Here is a 6,153-nt window from a genome sequence, read left to right on the forward strand (position 1 = left end):
ATAGACATTTCAATTTGTACACACAAACTTTTATGTACCTACCAGGATTCTGAAAAACCACGCGGTTGTGATTCCTTCCTGAATGGTATTCAGTGGCTTTCCCCGTTACAATTTGGATGTCATTCTTTTTCAAAACTGGTTATGAAGTACCAGTATTCACTTGATTTTCTATTGGTCACGGGATTATCGTAGTGTTCATAATAGATATTATTAGGGCCGGAGAGATAGTACAGTGGGTAGGGCACTTGCTTTGCATGCAACCGACTTGGGTTTTATCCCTGCCACCCCATGTGGTCTGCTTCCCCTTAGTGCCACCAGAACTGATCACTGAGCACAGAGCCGGGAGTAAGTGCCTGCAAGACAAGTGTCCTACCTGCTGTCCTATCTCTCTGGCCCTACTGTATTTTGTTTTGAAAATCAATACGCTACACTGCACTCCTTGGATTCTATAAAGTTTTTCCCAGGAACACAATGCATCCATCAGAACAGAAGGGAGAGACGGGGTATTGCTAGCCGGGTGACAGGTCTGGAAGGGATCAGCTATGTATTTGTAAACATACTCTGTGTTGCTTTCCATTTGGAGCGTGGTGTTCTTCTTTAATCGCTTTCCATTTTTTTTTTTTTCCTTTTTGGGTCACATCCAGCCATGGTCAGGGTTTACTCCTGGCTCTTTGCTCAGGAATTACTCCTGGCGGTGCTGGGGGACCATATGGGATGCCAGGGATTGAACCCAGGTTGGCCGCGTGCGTGCAAGGCCAACGCCCTACCCGCTGTGCTATCACTCTGGCCCCTCCATTTTCTCTCAGTGAAAGAGCACACGCCCTTCCCCAGGTCACTCAATATGGCCCGAATTTTTTGGTTTCTTGTCACACCCAGCTGTGCTGAGGGCTTCCTCTTGGCTTTGGTGCTCAGGGCTTCTTCCTCGGTTTTATGCTCAGGGATCACTCCTGACTTTGGGCTCAGGGATCACTCCTGGCTTTGGGCTCAGGGATCACTCCTGGCTTTGGGCTCCGGGATCACTCCTGGCATTGCTTAAGAGACAAGACAAATGCCTTACCCCCAGGACTATCTCTCCAGCCCCAGGAATTTTTCACATGTTTTTTCTTCCAGCCCACCTAGCAGTGCTGGGGGCTATCCCTGGCCCTGTGGAAGGGTGGGGAACCAAGGTCGCTGCATGCAGGACAAACACAGTCTCCTCTGCACATCTCTCTGGGCCCCCGGGGGGGGGGGGGGCTTGACTCCCGACTGTGGCTTGCCCTTGAAGCCATTTTCCTCCAACACATTCTTCTCCACTCCCAATCAGCTGCATGCTCGTGCTCGGACAGCTGCAGGGCTGCTCAGGCCTTTCCTTCACTGCTCTCTAGGGAGCAATTAGATTCCAGGTTTTCCTTCTGTATTCCTTTGACATTTTTTTTCCCTTTTTGGGTCACACCCAGTGATGCACAGGGGTTACTCCTGGTTCATGCACTCAGGAATCACTCCTGGCGGTGCTCAGGAGACCATATGGGATGCTGGGGATTGAACCTGGGTTGGCCGGGTGCGAGGCAAAGGCCCTACCTGCTGTGCTATCGCTCCAGCCCCTCCCTTGACTTTTTACTGGTCCTTTTTTTTTTTTTTAATTTTTATTAATGAAACACCATGAGGTACAGTTGTAGACTTACCGATTTTTGTGCTTGGCTTTCAGTTATACAATGATAGAATACCCATCCCTCCACCAGTGCCCATTCTCCACCACCTCTGATCCCAGTATCCCTCCCACCTCCCATCCTCCCACACCCCCCACCTCTGTGGCAGGGCATTTCCTTTTGTTCTCTGTCTCCCTTTGGGTGCTGTGGTTTGCAAAAGAGGCATTGAGTGGCAATCATGTTCGGTCTACAGTCTACTTTCAGCATGCATCTCCCATCCTGGGAGGATCCTCCCAACACCCTTTACTTGGTGCTCCCTTCTCTATCTGAGCTGCCTTTTCCCCAGTGTGTGCTGCTGGTCTCCAAGCCATGGAGTAAACCTCCTGGTACTAATCTCGGCCATTCTTGGGTGTTAGTCTCCTGTTTTGTTACTTTATGTCCCCCAGATGAATGCAATCTATGTCTGTCCCTCTCTTTCTGACTCATTTCGCTTAGCATGATGCTTTCCATGCAGTACCATTTGCATGTAAATTTCATGACTTCATCTTTTCTCACAGCCACATAGTACTCCATTGTGTAGATGTACCAAAGTTTCTTTAACCTTGATTGGTCCATTTTTTATTGATTTTTTTTCCTCTCTAGAAAGAATTCATAGGAGGTGAACTTTGGGGGTGCTTATGTGTTTTAGACATGCCTTTTCCTATATTTAAAAAATTTTACAATTTGGATGCAATTTATTTATTTATTTATTTGCATTTTGGGTCACACCCGGCATTGCACAGGGGTTACCCCTGGCTCATGCACTCAGGAATTACTCCTGGCGGTGCTCGGGGGACCATATGGGATGCTGGGAATTGAACCCGGGTTGGTCACGTGCGAGGCAAACGCCCTACCCACTGTGCTATCGCTCCAGCCCCGATGCAACTTTTTTTAACTGGATATTAAGTATCAGTATTCATTTTATTTTCCACTGGTCACGGGATTATTTTAGCATTCATAATAGGTAATATTAGGGTCAGAGAGAGAGTACAGTGGGTAGGGCTCTTGCCTTGCTTTCTCTGTTTCGTCCATAACAGTGAGGGCAGCTTGTCTTAGAACTCTGAAGGCAGAGTGCCACTGTCTGTGGGGATGGAATGGGGTGGATGACCAGCCCATTTTGGCTCCTCTGAGCTTTGTCCTCTGGACGCCGTGAGGACCTTCCTTTAGGGTGTGATGAACTATCACATCACACAGTTACGGTCTATTTTCCCTTTCTTTGCCTGGCACGTGGTATTTCCATCTCAAGATTCTGGCTGTTTCTTCTAGGAAATTAAAAATTGATGTTTACCTGCTCATAATTGTAATTCAAATTATGAAACAACCTCCAGTACACTCTCTCTTTTCTCTTCCAGTAAATGCTCAAGTCTGACCATCAACATATCAAGGACCGGAGAGACGGTACAGCTGGTAAGGTGCTGGCCTTGCATACAGCTGACCTGGGTTCAGTGCCTGGCGTCCCACATGATCCCGAGTACTGCCAGGAGTGATTCCTGATTTCGGAGCCAGAAGTAAGCCCTCTAGCATCGCTGGGTGTGACCCCCAAACAAAACAAAACAAAATATGCTCCCCAAATGATCAAATACAGACCCCCCACCCCTGACAAACAGAAAGTACCATATATCAGGGAAATAACAAGTTTCCATGTTTTGGAATAGCATGTAAAAGATGCCTAAATAAAAACCTGTTGAATGTGGCTAGTGTACTAAGCAAGGCCTAGATTTTGAATTACTTACTGAATTATATTTCGTTTTGGGGGCTACACCCAGCTACGCTCTTGGTTTTATGCTCAGAAATCACTCGGCAGGACTCGGGGTAACCATAGGGGGTACTGAGGATCGGACCCAGGTCGCCCTTACGTGCAGTAAGTGCCTTACCCCCTGTACTATTGCTCCTCCTCCGAGTTATGAAAATCTTTAGTAAAAAAACCCACAAAGCCCTAAGATAACCACTAAAAATGCACAAACTGTGCATCTCTGACAGCATTCGAGATCTTTGCAGGACTACTTTATTATTTTTCTAGTTTATCATATTTTCTTTTGTGTGCTAGGTTGTTATTTATCAAAGTGTGTCATTCCATGTCTCCACACACGATTTTCTATTTTATTCCCAAAGGACTCCATATCCTTCCTCTTACCTAGTTTAAGAAGTTCATTATTAACTCACCACTATTTAATTTTATATTTTAAAGCTTTTTTTTTTCCTTTTTGCTACCCCCTGAGGTATTATTGGCTTTTCACTCAGGGATCACTCTTGGTGGGGCTCGTGTCGGGTATGAGTTGGGAGCTTAGGGGTGGCAGGATTGAACCCAGTCAGCTGCGTGCAAGGCAAGAACCCAGCCTGCTGTTCTGTTTCTAGACCCTCACCAGGATTTTAGCTTTCTTCTATTCTGCAGTTATTCCTTTATGAGACAAAATTAGTAAACTATTTCCATTCCTCAGTTCTGGCTCAACCTTGCTTATCAACTACAAAAATACGTCAAGTCTTCTTGGGTGGCGTTTCACGCCAAATCTTACAAACGGTTTCTACAAATCATTGGCTGTCCTCGTCTCAAAGAATAGCTGGATTTTGGCTCTCATTCCCAAGGCCATAACAATAAGCTTAGCTTTTTTTACTTTCGATTTTTAGTGTTCATTTTGGGGCCACACCCAGTGGTGCTCAGGGCTTACTCCTGGCTCCATGCTCGGGGGACCCTACGGGATGCCCGGCTTGGCTACGTTGGAGGCAAACACCTCTCTGCTGTACTATCTCAGGCCCACTTTAGCTTTTTCTGATGCACAGAGCAGGGTAGAAGGAGACTCACCAATAACGCTGTGGAAAGTCTCACCAAAAGCCAGAGAAGAACCAAGCAAGGAGCCTTGAGAAGTGGGGGAAATTACACTAGCAGAGTCGGGCCGAAACACCTGATTCAGAACAAAGGCAGAAGATGGAGGCGGGTTCCTTTGCAGGCAGCCGGCAGGCCAGTGCAGACTCAGAAATGCCAAGGCGTGACATTTCTCAAGGGCTCTGGGCCACCTCAAGGCCAGGAGCACATCTGGCCACTGTGTTCATAATTACCAAGGCCACCAGGAAGGACTCAACCATCTCAAAGCCATCCTGAATGCACTCCACCTTCTGTCATGTCACCCAGACTCAGCTGCCCCGTAGCAGATCCTGACCTCTGGTATTAGCCTCTAAGACATGGGTTTGGGGACAGACCTCTTTTCCTCATCAATAACGCATTTGTCTCCTGTCTGTCTGTGGGAGACACAGTTCCTAACTTCTTGCTTTGCATGCTCTGCGTGCAGGAGCCAGGATGGTCTCGCCGCCCCTGGTCCGCTACGCAAGGTGGGCCAGGACCCCAGAGCACGTAGTCAGGAGAAGCCCCGGAGCACCCCGGGGTCTGTCCCCGCAAACCTAAGTGAAAAAATTCCCAGATGGCGTACAGTCCAGGGCGCGCTACGTTTCTGCATTTCCGACTGGCGTGCCGAAACTCAGAGCCACCTCTCCTCGTGTCTTCCAGGACGCGCACCGTCCGCGGTGGGAAACGTGCACGGGGGAGGGCGGGCTGGGCGCTGGATCATCGCACGACTGGAGCCCGATTATGAGCAGCTCTAGAACGGTCTACCCGACATTCAATTCAATTTGAATTCACCGTCAAAGAAAGATCAAAACACAACACGCGCCTTCAAGGAAAGAAAACCCGCACCTCCCGCCCCCAAACTCAGGCCTCGCCCCCCGCGCCCCCGCCCCTCCCCCGCGCCTCACTCCGCAGCGCCGAGTGCTCGCCAGCGCCACCTCGCGCAGGAAAGGGGCGCTGCGCCCGCCGCTCTCCGGGCAGGGGCGTCCCCCGGGGGCCAGGAGCAAGGGCGGGGAGCGCCCACTGGGCGCCAGAAGTCCAAGGGGCGAGGGCGGAGAGAAGCCCCGGGGGCGCTCAGCCGACAGCGGCCTGGGAGAGCAGGGGGACCGAGCTCAGCGACAGACCGCGTCGCGTCCGGGGCAGCGCGGGGCCAGGGCTAGGGCGGGAGGGCCCCGGGGCGGCCCTCACCGCGTGCACGAGGCCGCGAAGCCAGCACGGGGGCCGCCGCGGGGCCCCGGGGTGCGTCACAGAGCGCGGCGGGGAGCGCCGGGGGCCGGCTATGAGGTGGCCGCGGAGGACGGCTGCGGCCGGCCCGCGCGTGGGTTTCCGGGGGGCCACGCCCCGCCGCGCTCCGCGCTTCCCCCCGGCGGCCGGGGCGGGGTCGAGGGTCGACCCCCCGCCGGCCACGTGCGAGGCCCGCGCCCGGGCCCGGGGTCCGCCTCCGGAGGGGCGAGCGGGCCCAGGGCGGCCCGCGGCGCCCGCTAGCTCGGCCCTCGGGCGGGGGCGGCCGGGGGCCGTCCCGGGCTGCGCGCGCGGGATGCTCTGGCCGCGGGCGGGCGGCGCCGGGCGCGGCTCGGGGGCGGGGCCTCGCGGCTCGGGGGCGGGGCCTCGCGGCCCGGGGGCGGGGCCGGCGCGCGGGCCGCGGCGGGCGGC

The sequence above is a fragment of the Sorex fumeus genome, unplaced genomic scaffold (assembly GCF_029834395.1).
Source record: "Sorex fumeus unplaced genomic scaffold, SorFum_2.1 ptg000044l, whole genome shotgun sequence".
Classification (NCBI taxonomy): domain Eukaryota; kingdom Metazoa; phylum Chordata; class Mammalia; order Eulipotyphla; family Soricidae; genus Sorex; species Sorex fumeus.